This window comes from Nicotiana tabacum, chromosome 6, assembly GCF_000715075.1.
Source record: "Nicotiana tabacum cultivar K326 chromosome 6, ASM71507v2, whole genome shotgun sequence".
Classification (NCBI taxonomy): Eukaryota; Viridiplantae; Streptophyta; class Magnoliopsida; order Solanales; family Solanaceae; genus Nicotiana; species Nicotiana tabacum.
In genome coordinates, this window is record NC_134085.1 from 209,328,903 (window position 1) to 209,348,310 (window position 19,408).

General features: G+C 36.3%; 1 long non-coding RNA gene across 1 annotated transcript; it reads left to right on the forward strand.

The window, feature by feature from the left end:
• The first annotated feature begins 14,553 nt into the window (after positions 1-14,553).
• On the forward strand, positions 14,554-16,426 carry LOC107763221 (uncharacterized). The gene is made up of 2 exons (XR_001642963.2): positions 14,554-14,858; positions 16,158-16,426. It is a non-coding gene; the product is annotated as an uncharacterized LOC107763221 (long non-coding RNA).
• The last annotated feature ends 2,982 nt before the right edge of the window (positions 16,427-19,408 follow it).

Consider the following 19,408-nt stretch of genomic DNA (forward strand, 5'->3'; position numbering starts at 1 on the left):
TAATGACCACGGGTTCGTTCAGCCTAGGTGGAATCACTGGCCCTCGTACCACATAAGTCCCTTTAGGCACGTACATCTTAGATCCCTAGTTCAGCTCGAACCTTCTTGGAGGGCTCAATGTTATTTGTTCTTTCTTATGACCCCGGGGAACATAAAGAATGGCATCTTTTGGAGGTACTGCCCCAGTTTTGGTTTTCACTGTCTTTTTTGTATTTTGAGGTGTGGGTTTACTCTTTTTCTCCCTCTTTTCTTGCTTTGCAGCAGCCTTTGGCTTCTTCTCAATATCAGCGATTGCAATGATAGCTTTCAACGCGGGATCAAACTCCTTATCTTCGCAAATCACTCCAATAACTGGCCCGTTATTGTGATCCGGTAATGGGTTGTTGGTCATATTAAGAAATTCTTCATCCTTTAGCACTATTCATTTTTGTTCTATGAGATTTTCAACAGCCCTTTTTAGAGTCCACCAGTCTTCAGTGTCATGCCCTTCCGCTCCCGAATGGTAAGCACATTGAGCATAGGCTTGGTAGGAGGGCGACTCTAGGTTTTGCCTGGTTTGGGGTACGGGTTGCAACAAACCCATTTGGACCAGTTTAGGAAAAAGGCTAGAGTATGATTCACCAATAGGCGTAAAGTTTGTTCTCCTGGGTGGCTCCCGGTCACGAGCATTATAGGGAAAGTTATTTTGTGGAGGTCGGGGATTATACTGGGCTTGGTGAGGAGGGTGATTTATAGGAAATGGAGCTCGATTTTGGTTGAACTGTTGTTGTGGCCAAGCGAATGGCTAGGCATTCATTACTGCGTACGGCTGAGGAGCCATAACATAGGCCACATCCTGATGAGGATAATAATGTTGTGGGATGTTTGGAGGGAAGTAACCTCTGGGTGGACGGGGGTTTCTCATACTTGAGGCTGTCATCGCCACCTATTCTTTCTTTTTTCTGTTTGCTACACCTCCGAACCCGCTTTGAATTGCTTGGGATGTAGCTCTTATGGCAGATTGGCTCAATATGCGCCCCTGTTTTCAGACCATTCTCGACCATCTCACCAATCTTGACGGCCTCAACAAACGGTTTCCCCATTACAAACATCATATTCTGAAAGTAGATAGCCTCTTGGGCTTGTAGAAAAACACTAACCATTTCCGTTTCATCCATCGGGGGCTTGACCCTGGCCGCTTGTTCGCGCCATTTAACAATATATTCTCGGAAACTTTCCGATGACTTCTTCTTGAGATTCGATAGAGAATTCCTATCGGGAGCTGTGTCTATGTTATACTGAAACTACCTAACAAAATCTCGAGCCAGATCATCCCAAATGTGCCAGCGAGATATGTCCTGATCCACGTACCACTCGGATGCAATGCCAATTAGACTCTCTCCGAAATAAGCCATTAGGAGCTCTTCTTTTCCGCCTGCCTCTCTTAATTGATTGCAATATCTCTTGAGGTGGGCTATGGGATCCCTGTGCCCATCATACTTTTTGAACTTTGGGGTCTTGAAACCCAGAGGCAAATGCACATATGGGAACATACATAGATCAGCGTAGGATACGCTCTTTTGTCCGCTCAAGACTTGTATATTCTTAAGGCTCTGTTCCATGCTCCTCATTTTCCGAGTAATTTCCTCCTGCTCGGGGTTCTTTGTAGCCTTCTCTTGTCCTGCGGTAAACTCATACCAGGGTTGTTGAGGGTAAGAATTGGTGGTGAAATGAGTAGGCTCTGGTGGAAAAGATGGTACTTGGAAAGTGAAATGGATAAAAGCTTGGCCTAGGAACGGTTGGATGTATCGCAACCGAGGTTGGTGGTGCTGTAAATATGTTGGAGGCCACTCCCGAAACCACCTGGAGGTGAACCTCAGAAGGTGTTCCAGTGAAGTGAGCTGAGATGGTAGGGTATCCAAATGGGGTATTCGGGTAGTTTATTAGGACACTAGAATTTCCACTAGCTCTGGGAAACAACTCGGGGAAACCGGGTATGGCACTTGGCGGCTCTCTACCATTGGACCAGGTGTCCCACATTTCTAGTATGCGGAGGCGTAACACCCTATTCTCTTCAGCCGCCACTGACTCGGAGGTTGGGATAACCGATAGCGGGCTATCCTCTGAGATGGGAATTGTTGGTGGATGACCTTCTGATGACATTTCTACACTGCCCTTAGATCTTGTAAAGTATGGGTGTGAAGCCAGGTTACCACAAACCAACCACCTTAAAAATAGAACCTGTACTCAATAGTAGACAACAAACCGGTTAGTTTGAAGCAACTAACACATAGGTAATCGCACATTGGGGTACGATGCACCTATACAGTTAAGTGTGTTTCTACATGTTTTGCAACGATTGCATATCTAATCCCAGTTTTGTTTATCTCCCCGATCTTCTCTCTTGCTATCTTTTACACTCTCATTTTCTCTCATGTTCTCATTCTCTTTTCCTTGTTTTCTCTCTTTCCTTTTTGGTTTTTCTTTTGGTTTTCTCTTTTCCACATTTTCTCTTTTATTGAGTTATTTAAAAACCATGACCGGATCCGATGAGGATTGCCTACGTATCACGATGCCGCGTGAATCAGATCGTCACATAGTTCAAGAAATAAAATTCAAAATAAATAAAACATTTTTGTTTTTTTTCAAATTTTCATTAAAATAAGACCTTTAATATTTCTCTATTACAAAGACTCGACCCTACGTACTTGAGAATTGAAAACTAAAACAGACTTTTAGGAATGAAAATACAGCCTCGGAAAAGGGAAAACAATCAAGGGTACATCAATGCCTCCAATCCTGCTCTAGGAACACCAACTAGTCTTGTTGCGGGCCTACGCGCCATATCATCTTGGAGGCGGTAGAGATCTTCCATTATTTGGCGAACGAAGATCATTCATGTGGCAAAGAAAATGGACCTGGTCATGTCCTCGCATTCGTTGCACTTCATCACAATGTAGTCGGCGATTCTTCTAACCCTTTCCCTGATTATGCCCTTTTCTTGCAACAATCGCCCAATCTGCTGAGATCTAGCCTCTAAGACCTTAGTGGCAGTATGATTTTGTTCTTGCAAAGTGATTTAGGTCTCCCTCTAGCTGTGCCATCAAAGCGTAGCAATGTTCTTTCTCGGCTTTGAAGCTCTTGGCTTGTTTGACCATCTCATTCTCGAGGGTGGTTAGCTCTTTCTTCAAGTTTGTGACTTCTTCATCTTATTTCCTTTTTAGTTGTCGAACAAACTCTGCTCGTCCCTCGGCGTTCTTTGCCAACTGTGCCCTAGCTCTTGCCAAACTACCTTCGGATTTTTCTAAATCATCCCTGTACTTACATATTTTCTTCCTAATGCCATTAATGAGTCTTTCATTTGCTCGGCTTCTTTTCGGATTCTCAGCAGCTACCTTCATCCTTTGGATCTAGGCCCGGAGGACTTAGTTTTCTTGGGCTAATTTTTTCCTCTCACCTTCATCTGCAGCGGCTTGCACATCACTATCGAACTTAAGGTTTCTAATCTGCCCTTCCAATCTGCTTATGGTAGCCCGATATTCATTTTCTTTTGTCAACCACTCCCACTGTTCTTGTGATGCTTCAACAAACTCTTGGAGGTGGGGTCTTTTAGCTGGCCCTCCATACTCAACTTTCTTTTTGTACCAAGCGAGGTAACCAGGTGAGACTTCACCTCTGGATAGATCACGTACTTGGGTATTTGCTGTCAGATATTGGCACTCACTCCAAATCTGGCGAACCACTATTTCGTGAAACTGGCCATCGGAACTGATCTCTACCACATGAAAGCTAAGGTCCTCATCCTTGGGAACTATTTGACATCTCCCTAGCTGTCTTAAAACCCGGTACGGGGCATAAGGCTGGACACTTATAAGACCCATCATGAGGAAATGGGGACCGGTGGCTGGTATGTATATGATTTCATCAATAGGAAGCCAACCCAACGTCCATTCTATTTAATTTGCAGTGATGGAGAAGAGGCAAGATATCCATTCTGCGACCCCTTCTGGCATGTTGAACCCGTCGACCCTTGTATAAAACTCCTCTATGTAGATTTTCCCCGTCGACCCATAGTTCATGTACTGAGGATGATGATATAGATGCTCGATCATCCATATTTGTAGCAACAAGTTGCACCCTTCAAAAAAGTGCGCTCCGGCTTTGCAGGCCGTGAGAGCTTGAAATATTTCAGACACTATCATAGGTGTGAGGGTGCTTTTGGCCTGAGTAAGCAAAGTGTTGACAACCCCGGCTATCCGTACGTCGATATTCCCATCTTTCCTGGGAAACACTAGAAGACCCAAAAATACTACCATGAAGCGAAGCATCTATGTTCTTCCCATTTTAGTCGATTCCCTTTGCTGCAAATTTTGCTTTCTGGATTGTTGAACCCCCCTATGTGTCCGTATCGCTGGTATATGAACTGTGGAGTGGAAAAACCAGCTGCCAAATCTGGGTATTTGACCCCCTGCTTATGTTTAGCAAATCTAGAAACTTGTGCGGAGTGACAGCTCTTGGAGCGACCAAGTATTTGTGTCTCAGAGATTCAGTACTCCCAATATACCCAGCCATATCTTCCAAAGTGGGTGTGAGTTCAAAGTCTGAGAAATGAAACACATTGTGAGCTGGATCCCAAAACGTAACCAGTGCCTTTATTATGTCTCCTCTGGGCCTGACCTTCAATAACCCGGTGAGACCCCCCAAGTAAAGGTTGACCACATCTCTTCCTGATTCACCTAGATCTTCCCACCACATATACAGTTCCAAAGGAATCTTGGTCATGACCTTCATTGGCAAGTTTTGACTCGTGCTCATTCTGCACATTTAAATTAAGGTGATTGGTTTAAAATAAAGCGAATTTTATAAAAGAGGTCAATTTTGCAAAAAATTAAATAACACGGCTACTTTTGCAAATACGGCCTTCAGTACTTTGCAAAAGAAGATTTTAGGGTTGTGCTTGCTAGGTAGACAAAGATTTTTTTAAAAAGGACAATAGGTGGTTATTCTTGCAAAAACTGCCTTCCGGCATCCTTTTGGGGACATTTTGGGCTATTTAGACAAGAACGACATTACCTAATTTTATTATGACAGAATAACAAAATTTCAAACTTTGGGTTATTTTGCAAAAAATGGAGTTGGACCCGGTGAGGGTTGCCTACGTATCCCACATCCAGTGAGAATCAAACTTGCGTAGTTCGGTCAGTTTTGACATACAAAAATAGAGAATAGACATGAAACTTTTGAATCCAAATTCTTTTCTCTTCTCTTTTTTTTTTTTCAAAATTTCGGCAGAGTTTCGACATATTTTGGATACCAGGTTTTTCAAAGGCATGTAATTATCTCTCTCATACCTCAAATTTATTTTTCACTATTCTAGCAACCGATCAACATGCAAACCGAAGCAAATAATTGTACAAGTAGCATGTAAAAATGCATCAGGATGGTCTTTTGATTCTGGGGTCCACCTATCCTAGACGGACCCAACCCCTGTGTTGAGTCCCCAAAGTCAAATGCACATGATGCAAACAAACGTTCCTACTAGAGATCCGGCATGAGGCTGAGTTATTCTGAATTTTAAACCTGGGTATATTATTCTAGACTTGGTGTACCCGAGCAGACAACTCGAGCCGGGAGGGGAGGGGGGCTATGTACAGGGAACCAAAAGGACATCCGACTTTGTGACTTGTCCGAGCCTCTTTCTTATTTCAAGGTATGACACTAACAGAAAGAGAAGTCACGCCAACGTGCATATCCCCGAGGATGAGAAGATAAGAATTTCGTAACAGTTTATATACAATTCAAATAACATCAAAGCGGTAAAAACGACATTTAGCATATTAGGCTCAAACATGTAATAAAATCAGATAATAAATGAAAGCCAAATATAAAAGTTATTCTAAGCTCGGATTCTTGAACCCTGAACTGTAGTTCTGGGTTACCTATCCCCAGTAGAGTCGCCAGAGCTGTCACACCTCCTTTTTATCCGCCCGAGAGGGATATAGGAGTTTTTTCAATTAAAGTGATATTATTCGAAATGGAATTATTTAATTATTTTTTAGAGTCGCCACTTGGGATAATTTATTTTGGTGTCCCAAGTCACCGGTTCATTTTAAAATCCCAAGTCGAGGAAATTTCCAACTTTATTTAAAAGTCTACGAACTAGAAATTCTAGATAAGGAATTCTATTAACCCGGGAAAAGGTGTTAGTCATTTCCGGGTTCCGTGGTTCGAGCACAGTCGCTTAAACTATTAATAATTGGCCTATTATCTGATTCACTATATGTTTTAAACCTATTGTGCATTTTTAACTTTATAACCGCTTTTAATAATTAATTGTTGTTACATATCGCGAAATCATGTCACGGGAACCGTACCCACGATCTACAATATGTTTAATTTTTAAAGATTAAATTGTGTCTGTGTCACATAAATGTACCTCCGGATTTTAGTAATTAGGCGTCACAACTACATCACATGAACTGTACCCGTAGCTATGACAATTATTTATTAACGCGGCGTCACAACTACATCACGGGAACTGTACCCGTAGCTATGACAATTATATATTAACGCGCCTAAAATCAATCTACGAAAGTTCAAAGCACTTCTAAACTAATTTTGTATTTATATGAGGGCCATAAATTATAGGATTTATTTGTGTATGGCACGTCTCAAATTATTTTCTAAAAGAATTAGCTCTTGATCTAATTTTCTGAGGGCCATGTATTACAGGTTTAAAGCATGGCACACCTCAAATTATTTTAAGAAAAAGGGTTATATATTTTAAAGGCAAACTAAAGGTGCTCTTGTTTTTTTACTAATTTAAAACTAGTTATCACAACCACGTCACGGGAACCGTACCTGTAGTTGTAATAATTTTAATCGCGTGCCTAAGCATACTAGGGAATATTCAAAGCGTTTTCTATACTAGTTGGTATTAGTATGAGGGCCATGAATTATGGAATTCAATCATAGATGACACACCTTAATTTGTTTTAAAAGATTATACTCAATTGCTAATAATTCACTGGTAAAGAAGAAACAATATTCATCAGGTTCACGCCTAAAGACAAACTACACATGTTCACAAAATTCAAAAATTAATCTGCAGCTCAGATTACATGTAAGGGTCCAACTTGTGAGATTAATAGTGGGTGGACGCATTTTTTGAATATTAAGAGAAACATCACAAACGGTTATACTCAAATTGATCGATTAGAACTCAAAAGAACTAAACACAATCAATTTTGAACCCAAGTGTGCGAACTGGGTTGATAAGGAAACAATGCTCTAACTTCAGTACTTGACATATACAAATGCGAAACAAACATGATACATAAAACTCAATTTTGCCTACTGAGATTCACATTGTTTATCCAATAAAATCCAATAACTTAAACACACTCTCCTTATCTATTTAAACAAAACTTGTTAAATGAGAAATGAGCTCGATTTAGGTCGTCCATAATGAATCAACCCAAAACATGACTAACAACCCCATTAAAATTATCATCTACGTACTAAGCCAAAGAAATAATGACATCTTGCTTCATACAAATCAGTAGTCCTACATAGAACGCATAATCTGTATATCAAGTGAAGAAAAATAATTACAACAATATTGCAATGTATTATTAAGTAAAATAAATGATTCCTAATTAGAGCCTAGTAAACACATATCCTATATGAGGCCATTTAGCTTTTGAATCTCCAAGGATGCTTCCGGATGCTACTTTTGGGCCTCCATATTTACAGACATGGCCAGTTGTGGTCAGATCTAAAACTACAGCCAGGTAAGCAGTAGCAAACACATTTCAACTCTTCAAATTAAAATAAAGCTACATATTTCATGTACAAACCACCATAAGAAAACTCATGTTACTACAACCTTAGTTTGTATTCAACAAAGATATGAAACTAATAAACTTCTAACAACTAAGCTTATAATACATATTCAGAGACAACAGGGAAACAAAGTTATCATTTTTTAGCATCATTTCTGATACAGAATCAGCATCCAAATAAAATAAAACTTACAACAATGAACCAGCTATATGAATGACAACAAAGAGAACCCTTAACTCAGTTATCATACACACATGAAATAGACTTCAGAGAAGGAAATCCAAGTAGTTTGCATAGCTGGGATATCAGATTTATTAGGTTAGGCTCAAGTGTTTAGGGAAGACAAGATTTCATAAAAGGAAAACTCAGCAGAAGCATACAAAAGGATCAGCAAAATACCTAGCAAAAGAAAACAACAGCCAAAAGAAATGCAAGGAAATCAACAACTCCTAGCTCAAACTCAGCAATAAGAGCCGTGAATAAACCCAAAATTTCTTGTTCCAACTTCTGAAAACCCCAGCAAATGACTCCAGAAAAGAAAAGAGAAATCAAAATTTCTTAAGAAAACTTTTTCAAGGTTTTGTTTTCCAGCCGTTTACCCTTTTTTCACTCCTTTTTTGTGCCCTAATGATTGGAAAGAGGGTCTTTTATAGAAGGGATTTTGGGCAATAACATCAGATTTTATTAATTCAATCTCACCTCTCTTCAATTCCATTTTTGTTAACTTGGACCCCCAATATTTAAACCATTCAATCAATTACCCCACTCCCTTTTTTCCTAGAACCTTCCTAGGTAGTTATCCAAAAATCTCTAAGTTAAACCCCCAATTTAACCTCCCAGCTCTTTTAAAAGTGGACTTGGGCCACCGGACATGCCTCAAAAAGTTTTTGACCCCTTTTGACCAAATCCTTTATCTAATGGGCCTGCCCGTTGTGTACCCAGGTCTGAGCCAAACAAACAAACCAACAAAATCAAAGAGAAATGGCAATCAAATATGGGGGATGAGACAGTATATATATATGTGTGTGTGTGTGTGTGTGTTATTTTTTTCTTTGAAATGGAACACATTAAAAGAAAAAATGCAAATTTAAAACTAAATTGCTGATTAATTAATAAAAACGCCAAAAACTCCAATTGAACTTACAGAACTACAGAAAGGGAGAAGAGGTTCGAGCTTATGACACATGACCAATAATTGAACTTACAGAAAAGGAGAAAAGGGTATACCAATTGAATGTAATCAAGCCTTGGAAACTTCGAGAACAGTGACAACTCGAACTCGAACTACGGCGAGCAAAAATCTCGGCCAAATGGTGAAAATTGCAACACGAATATTAGCTGAACTTTCGTTCATGGCCAATGCAATCCTCACTGTGTGCCAAGAAAGAAACGAGGCAAAGGCTCGAAAAAATTGAAACGTTCAAAGCTATTTTCCGAAATTTGGCCCAACCTATGAGATAGGGACATTCAAACGAACTCCCTTTGTCGACAAACTGAGGAATTCATGCAAGTTTTACACGAATTGAGGATTTAATCCGGAAAATTTGGGCAAAAAGAGGAAAGTTTGGATTTTTATTTTTGGATCTACAATTTGGAGAAATTGAGTGATCTTTTGGGGAAATCAATGGTAGGATATGAATGAGGGGATGATGGGGATTGGCTGGTTAAAATTTGGAGGGATTTGGAGGTGCTCCGCCACCGTGAGACGATTTCCGGGCAGCGGAGATACGGTGGAGGCGGGCGGCGATTTCAGAGAGAAAAAGGGGATTATGTTTTTAGGTTTAATCAAAATGAATTAAGAAGCCCAGGGGTGAGTTTGATCGTTTAATGAGGTAAGTAAATTGAAACGACGTAGTTTTGGGATGCAACTACGTCGTTTTGATGATGAGGGGTCCGACCGAGTTTGCAGGTATTGGGCTTGGGTCAAGGGGAGTTTTGGACGGGTTCTGGGCATTAACATAGCCCAAACTTAAATTAAAATCCCCCTTCTTCAATTAGCCTCTTTTATTCCCTTTCTTTTTCTTTTTTTAATTGAAAATCCTGAAGTTAAAAATCCTAAACTATCTAAAAATGTAAAATTAAATTAATTAACTAAATATAAAAATTATAAACATCTCTTAATTCTAAATTAAAAGAGAAAAAATCAATAAACTAAAAATTGAAAGACAAAAATGTAAAAATGAGCTATTTTTATGATTTTCAAATTTCTATGAAACAAATAATCATTGATTAATCCACAAAAAATGTAAAAATAAAGCCTGAATGCAATGCATGGTATTTTTGGTATTGTTTCATGATTAAATAAAATTAAACATGCTCAAAAATGCAGAAAATTAAATAAAAATTCTTCAAAAAAATTCCTAAAATGACAAATAATTAACAGAAAGCTTATTTTCTTGGGATTTTATAGGAGTATTTCGTATAGGGAAAAAATCACATGCTCATAGTCCATATTACACAACTAGCGTTGAATGGGCCACATTTACTTAGGGAAGAATGACAAGAATAGGACACTTCAATGTAACTATTGATTTTTGAGATTTTTACATTCTTATACACTATATGAAACTATATTACCCTCTCTAATCAAGTTTTACTATAATCACATATTATATACCCAATTACCATTTATCCCTTAATGATAATAATTAGTGTCCTAAAATCACTCTAACGTATTTTCCACTCCTCCCACGTTTCTCTCTCCACATCCCCCCTCCCCCTACGTATCTTGCACTCATCCACAATTTTCTCTTCACAAAATTCAGAATCCCTCCATTAACGCCTATTTCCTCTCTTCTTCCATAAGCATTCTAAATTTTTACCCTCTTCTTCAAAAAATCACCTCCATTAACGTTTGTGCTTAGCTTGATTTTCAATGAAGAAGAAAATAGCTTCAAAGAACAGCCCTAAAAAAGGCAAAGGAGCCGACATTCCTACATTTGATTTGGGTGTTTTCTTAGAGAATTCATCCAAAAAATATTATTTGTTTGAATTGGGTGTTATTGCAAAGAATTGGAAATTCCCTCTACGTCTCTCTCTATCTCTCAATCCCTAATTTCAGTAATGTAAAACAAAGGAAAAGAGAGCAGCAATTCCATCATTGACAGTCATTAAAAAGCTTTGAAGCTTTGAATTCGAATTTAGATTTTGAAAAATCATTATTTGTTTGGATTGGGTGTTATTGCAAATAACTGAGAATATAGTTTGGAATTTATATCTCAATTTTGAGGGTGTTTTGGTGAAGATTAGACTTGATTTTGGCTAAATTTCAGATTGAAACTCGAAGAAGAAGAAGAAGAAGAAGAAGACGATATGATATACATTATATTTAATGAAATTATACTAACGAAATTGTAGTAAAATTATAAAAATAAAATTATTCTGTTGTTTATTTATATTTTTTATTTAATTATTGTATGAAAGTTGAACAATATTGTATAAAACTTATATTTAAGTTGTATGATATTGTAGTTGTATATAACTGAGTAGAAATAATGTATAAAAATTGTAGATAAGTTGTATAATATATAATTAGTTGTATGAAATTTATTTTTACTATGTATAAATCAGATACAAAATATACCAAAGACATATTATATAAAATTTGTATTTAAGTTGTATGTTATTGTAGTTGTATTTAACTGGACAGAAATAATGTGTAAAAGTTGTAGATAAATTGTATAATATATTATTAGTTGTATAAAATTTATTTTTACTATGTATAAATCAGATACAAAATATACCAAAGACATATTATATAAAATTTGTATTTAAGTTGTATGTTATTGTAGTTGTATTTAACTGGACAGAAATAATGTGTAAAAGTTGTAGATAAATTGTATAATATATTATTAGTTGTATAAAATTTATTTTTACTATGTATAAATCAGATACAAAAGACTTATTGTATACAAGACACTCCCACCAGAGAAAAGGATCCCTTTTTTTATTCCAGTTTGCTCGTTAGGTAGGTCACATCACTAAATCTTTTCCGTTGTTGTTCGTGCTACTTCACGTCATAAATAATTCTGTTTTGTCAAAAATTTTAACATAAAATTTACCATTTGTCTTTTGATTTTAACGGCTACTTTTTATTTCTTTTTTGTATCTTTTCTGGGTTGACTTTGTTAGTGTTTGTTGACAACTGCTACTTCTTAATTTGTTTCAAATCAACATGGATGAATATAGAAACTTATTCGCAACTAAAGCAGCTTCACTTTCCAATTTTGCCATCAAATATGTAATGATGCTGGTAGAACGAAGGTTACGAGAGTGGAGAAATTTAAAAGCAAAGGGCGTACCAATTGACGAGCAATGCCGATTATTGGAGAAAAATAAGGAAAGAGAAGAAGAGAAAGAAAAAAAGAAAAATGGTGTAACTAAATCTTTTGATTGAAGGCACAAAAAATGGATTTAGAAGCCTTTTAAGGTAGATTGTATATACTTTGCAAACAAAACTTATTCATGCCAGATAATTAGCTAAATATGGACATTAAGGGTAATAAAGTTTCAAATAGTGTATAGGAATGAAAAAATTCCTTGATTTTTTTTGACCCCGATAACAGAAGTTTGAGAAAAAAATTTCATCAGAAAATTTTAAAGTTCGCTTGCCAAGATTTTTCTTGATCACCAAAATTTTAAAGCACGTATTAAATTATCAGAATTTTGCCACAAATTCTGATGAATCACCATAATTTTTCAGCATTATGGCTAAAAGTTCTGGTGACCATCATAATATCTGGTGCTTTAAAATTCTAGCACTGCAAATTCTGATGGTAGTTAGAATTTGGCGCTTCAAAATTCTAATGAGCGTGTTTTACTATTCTAGCGTGTGGTTATTTTTTCATTTTTTTTAATAAAGTCAAAATATAAACTGTGATTTAGAAAAGGTACATCCAATGCAATTTTTACTCTACTTGGTTGTAGTGGGCTTTTTGCTTCTCAATAGGGGTGAGCATCGGTCGGGTCGGTTCGATTGTGAATAATATCGATTTTGCATATCGGTTATCAGTTTATAAATATGATAAATCGATAACTGAACCGATAAGATATCGGATATCGTTTATCGGTTAATCGGTTATTGACTATTATTGGTTCGGTTATCGGTTTACCCGATAAGATAACTCAATCTAGAGTTAAATAAAAAAGAAGAAGACAATTCATTAGAATTAAGCAAAAAATAGAAGAATTCGCATATAGTATACTATTCATTTCTGCGTTCTGACCACAACTAATATTTGAAGCATGCTTCATTTTGACAAATTCAAGACCTGTGAAATCTCAAAAACTGATATTACAACTCCACAAGCATTTCATCTCCAATTAGCTAGAAATAGAAGTTAACAGGAACATAAATAACAATTTTTTTGGTTTCCTGCCAAACCATAATCAAGAGATCAATGTCTTTTTTCAGAGTCTAATTGTAGCAAGAGCAACAAGAGTACTAGTAATTCAACAGTTGTCCAAACACAACTGAAATAGTACTAATTATTATTGGGTTATCGGTTTACCCGTTAAGAAATTGGGTAAAACCAAGGCCCGAACCGATAACCCAATAGTGAAAAAATATTAAATCGTTACCGAACCGTTAATCCAATAACCTGATATTGATACCCCAATAAACTTTTTTCTGTTCGGACTATCAGTTATACCTGTGAGCACGTGATTTTTGCCCTATATGAGAATTACTCCCAAAAATTCAAAATAAAACAATTTTCCTTTGTGTGCAATTTTTGAATTTTCGTGGCATTTTTGGATAATTATTTATATTTTTGTCTGTTGTATGTTAATGTGTTAAATTAATAAAAAATATAAAATATGTCGCATTTGCATTTGATATTTATTTAAGTTTGTTTTACAAAACGAAAAAAATCATAAAAAAATAATGTACGTTGCATTTTAGCATTTAACGTCCAAATTGTGTGATTTTATCGTTAATTGCTACTTAAATCTGTGATAATTGATATTAAGAGTTAATTAGTATTTTGAGATAATTTCGGATTTTTATAATTTAATCTTAGCATTTTTAGCTTTATTAATTAGGAAATTGAATAAAAAGAAAAGAACGAAAAATAGAAGAAAATCGGATTGGGCCTTTTCTTCAAATTTAAACCACAAGCCCAAAAGAAACAAACCCATACCGGGTCAACCCTACCGGGTCCGCCCCATAACCCCAAAGATCCAACTCCCCCTTCTTCATTTTCATTTTTTATTTTTCCAAAAAAAAAAACAACCCCCCCCCCCTCAAACCCTAAAAAGAAAAAGATTTGCCCCATCTCTTCATCCTCTCCAAGCACCAAGCTCCCCATCAATGGCTACCTTCCTCTCCATCGCACAACCACGGACAACCCCCCCTGCCCTTCCGTCTCCTTCCCCTTCACCATCTCCACACACACACACCACCGCCACGATAGTCCATCGCCCCAGCTTTGTTTTCTCCATTGTCGAGCTCAAGCTCGACCATGGCTACCTTCACGACCAGCAGTGACCGCAGTCAGTCGAGATCCAGCTCCCATGGCTGCCCCTTGCTGCTTTGTCTTCTCCATGGCGAGCTCAAGCTCGTCCATGGACTGCCCGCCGCCTCTGTCTTCTTCGAACCAGCGACGACCCCTTTCGTCGAACACCTTCATTGTTTCTTCTTCTTCGTCCAGCATCCATGGATGCCTCCTTCACCTACCCAGCTGCCTCGTCGACCTCCAGAAAACCCAAACGTTCACGTCCCAAACGACCTCCAGCTTGGCGACGCAACAAGAACAACTACTGCGTCCACCATCGCTGCTGCTTCTTCCTCTCCAGTCGCAGCTTCAGGCAGCTCACCATGGCTGCTGCTGCTCGACGACCATAATATCAGCTCACGTCCAAACACATAGCTGATGTTGCTTCCATGACCACACGCACACACACGGAGGAAAAGCAAGGCAGTCCGGTTAAAGTCCGGCGAAGTTCTGTCAAGGTTTCGTTTGGTTTTGTTTGAGTCCGTTGTTGTTCGTCGTTGGGTGAGGTCCAGTTGAAGTTCGTCAAGGTTAAAAGAGAAGGTGAGTTTTCTTTGAATTAGAGATCCGTTAGGTCGTTGGGGGTCTTGATTCGAGTTTTCCGTTTCCGTTCGAGTTCGTCGTTGGTCATTTCCGGTTAGTTGGTTTAAGTTTTGTTTCTGTCCGTATTTTGTTTAATATTTTCGGATCTAAAATCAATATATGTTTGATATTAATTTCGTGTTTATCGTTTTTTTTTATTTTATTATTTCAGTTTGTTTCATTTTTTTCTTGTATATATTTTTTTTATAGAAATTGTTAGTTTAATTATAATGTTGTTGGATTTAATTTGAAGATCAATTAATTATTGAGTTTAGTGATTTGAATCTGTTTAGTTGTTCTGTTTAAGTTTAATTTGAATTTAAGCTCAATGATTTGAATATACTTGTTTGTTATTGTTGTTGAAATCTGAAAGTTGTTGTTTAAAAATATTGTTCAGTCAAAATAATTCCAGTTGTTTCTTTGTTGTTCATCATTTAGTTTGAGTTTGTTCATAAAATTTGATTAGGAATTGGTTATAGCTGCTATATTTTGGTTGGAATTGATTAGGTGAATTGGTTATAGCTGATGGGGGTAGAATGGTCAATTGCAGTATTTTCAGGGTTGAAATAGTAATTTCAGTAATTTCAGAGGGGTATTTTTGGAATTGAAAATCTGAACGATTTTTATTTTTGAGTGTTCTGTCCATTAAGATTAAATAATATTTAAATAATATTAAAATAGTACATGGTGGGGGACAAGACATAATGTACTGGGGGAATAATATAATTGTTTAATGTAGGCATGAGGGACAAGATATAATGGAAGAGATAATGTATTTGTTTAATGTAGTGGGGGACAAAACATTAGGTAGTGGGATTAAAAGGGGGATGAGTGGAAGATAGTGGGATTTAATTTTAAAATGTTGAAAGTTGGTAATAAAATGGGGGAACTTGGACAGAATTGAGGAGGAGCTGGATATTGAAGAGAGAGAAAAATTTCGGAAATATTAAGACTTCAAAAAAAAAAACATTCTGGAAATTTAAGGAGAGAGTAGTATACACCTGATATACAATCTAAATATTCTGTTATACGAATTCAGAAATTAAGGGTTAAACATTAACTAGTCTTTCAAATCTGAAAAGATTCCCTTTGCTTCTGTCCGTTGATTGTTGTTGGTGTTTCTGAATTTTTATCTTGATTTTAAAATTTGTCACTGGTTTCTCGTTGTTGTTTGTTACTGGTTGCTGGGTGTTGTTGTTGTTGTTGTTATATGCTACTGCATTTCTGCTGATCTTCCTTTTCTTCTGCTTCCAATATCAGGTACACAACTGACACACCGGTTAATGTAAACTGAAACGTGAAGCATGAATATGAAATGAAGAGTTGAAGTTCTGAATTTATCTTAATTATATTCTGAATTTTATTTGTATATATACATTATTTAGCTTACCCTAATTAGAATCATATAGTTGTTCAATATATATAATGGAACATCTGACGGTAGCTTAGCGGACAACTGTCTATGTATTGCCCTAAAATAAATAAATGGTGTAGTAATTCTGTCTAGTTAATTCGTTATTGTTGGATGATTATCATGTCTCGAAAAGCGTGTTAGCTGATTTAGACTATTCTTAAACATTCAACAATTAGTTCATTAAACGAATAGATCATTTCGGAACTTGTAAGAATATTGTTTAGCTAAATACTATTGGTTAATTTCAGCATGTAAATGGTTTAGGATTAAAATTAGATTACCAAGTTTTTTTTTAATTTGACAAACTGTGAGCATGCCTAGTATAATATAACTAGGTAGTAACATGTGAATGAGATGGCGAGGGCCCAGTTTGTACCATACACATTGGGTCTGGGCCCGCATTGGCAACGGACTGCCCTACTTGCATCATTTTCAGATTTTATGAATCATATTCGATACCCAACTATAACAACTCAAGCATGTAAATAAATTAAGACCTTTTCTCTTTCATTTTGTAGAGACAATTTAATAGACGAAATGTAGGCACTTTAGGATTGTCCTTTTAAAATAAATGAGATGAGCCTCGCCCAATATAACGCACAAATTGCGGGGCCCTCGATAAATGTTTAATTGAATACTTAGACTTCGGGATGGACTGTTTAGTGAATTTCACTGCCTTCCCCAAAGATAATAACGCGTTAGACTCTATAGGCGCGATTTAATTAAATTACATTCTTAAATTCGGGTGCGCATTTATGTGACCCAAATCCAAATCTCAACGGAGTCGGAATGTATTAACAACCACGGGCGCATTGATTGTGACGTGGTTCGAAATGTATTTTCACGACGTTGGAATTCCATAAAAATAAATAATAATAAAAGCGGTTTACACCTAATAAAAGCACACAAGTTATAACATGTATTAAAATCAGATATTTAGCCATTGTAATAATTTAGGCGACCGTGCTAGAACCACGGGATTCGGGGGTGACTAACACCTTCCCTCGGGTCAACAGAATTCCTTACTTAGAATTTCTGGTTCGCAGACTTCATTTGGAAAGTCAAAATTTTCCTCGATTTGGGATTCAAGATAAACCGGTGACTTGGGACACCAAATGTCAAACCTTTCCCAAGTGGCGACTCTGAATTAAATAAATAATCTCATTTCGAATATTGTCACTTAAATTAGAAAAACTCCCTCACGCATTTATCCTTCGGGGTAGGCGCGCAAAAAGGATGTGTGACAGCTCTGGCGACTCTGCTGGGGATCGAACCCAGAATCTCTGGTTTAGGGTTTAGAATTGAGCTTAGAATAATTGTTATATTTGGCTTTATTATCTGATCTTTATTACATGTTTGGGCATAACGTGCTAAATGTTGTCTTTTACCGCTTTGATATTATCTGAACTGTATATAAACTGTGTCGAAACCCTTCTCTTCTTACCTCCGGGGAGGAGCTTGCTGGTCAAGACTCCCTATTCTGTTAGTGTCATACCCTGAAATAAGAAAGAGGTCGGACAAGTTACAAAGCCGGACGATCTCGCGGGTCCCCGGTACGTAGCCCCCTCCTCGACCCGAGTTGTCCGCTCGGGTACACAGTCTAGAACATATACCCAGGATGAACCTAGTATAACAAAACCTCATGCTGGATCCCTAGTAGGAACGCTTATTTGCATTATGTTGCATTTGACATAGGGGACTCAACACAGGGGTTGGGTCCGTCTAGGACAAGCAACCCGGAATGAAAAGACCATCCTGCTGCATCCCGTTTGTTTTGCGCATTTATATGCTTCAGATCTGCATGCTGACCGGTTTCTGAAATCGAGAAATTTTTGAAAAGAGGAAAAGAAAAATAGCAGTGTAGAGAGATAACTACTTATTTTTAAAAAAATAAAATCAATGTCCAAGTAGTGTCAAAACCCCGCCGAGTTTTTTTTAAAAATAAAAACAAAATTTGTCTTTTAGTTTGATTTATTAAAAAAAACAAATATATATAATACAAAAAAAGTTATTTCCTTTTAATCGCTCTCAAAATCCAAAAAAAAATATTTGTTTAAAAATTTAAAAAAAAGGAAAAATTCAAAATTCAAAAAAATATTTTTTCTTTTGTATTATCTCTTTCATAAATTCAAACTAATAGTCCAAATACTTCCTTAGAAGGTTTTTCGAAATTTCAAAAAAAACAGAGTGAAAAGAAGTTAAAATTCAAAGAAAAATATTTCTTTAGTCGTCGTTTCTTTTCAAAAATAGAAAAAAATAGAAAAAAAATCGAAATCCAAAAATATTTTCTCCTTTTCTTTGTAAGTATTTTATTCAAAAAAAAGGTTTAGTTTATTTCCTCTATTCCTGATCGGCCGAACTACGCGGGTCTGATTCTCACCGGATGTGAGATACGTAGGCAAACCTCATTGGTTCCGACCCCAATTTTTAAAAAAATAATCCAAAAATATTTTCTTCCAGTCCTTTCTTTGAAAATATTTTCTGAATTTTTTTTTTAAAAAAAGGTAGTTTTTAAACTCAAAAAAATGGTTTCCTTCTTTCTAATATCTTTCATAAAAAAAAAATCAATAAAAATCAAAATCTAAAATACGGGTTTCCTTCATTCTGAAGTATTTTTCCAAAAAATCCAAAAAATATCAGAAATAAAAATCCCGAAAAAATTGCTCTTTAGTTGTCTTTATTTTGTAAATATCCATAAAAACTTTGAAAATATGAGTCCAAAATATTTTCGCTTTTCTTTAGAAGTGCTTTTGTAAATTAATAAAAAAAACTCAAAAATTTAAAATATTTTCTTAAAAGTGCCTCTTTCGAAAATTAAGAGGCGACAGCCAAAATCCAAAGAAAATATTTTCTTTCTTATTTAGAAAAAGAGAGAACAAATGAAAATTCAAACAAAAATATTTTTTTTACTTCTAAAATTCTCAAAGTTCCAATCAAAAGAAAAGGAATTTTTAGAAGTCTTTCTTTCAGAAATAAAAATAGAGTCAAATTCAAAAATCCAAAAAATATCCTTTTCTTCTTTTAAAGCATCTTTTTAGAAAAATCCAAAAGAAACAAAACACAAAAAAAAATCCTTTTCTTCTTTTAAGGCATTTTT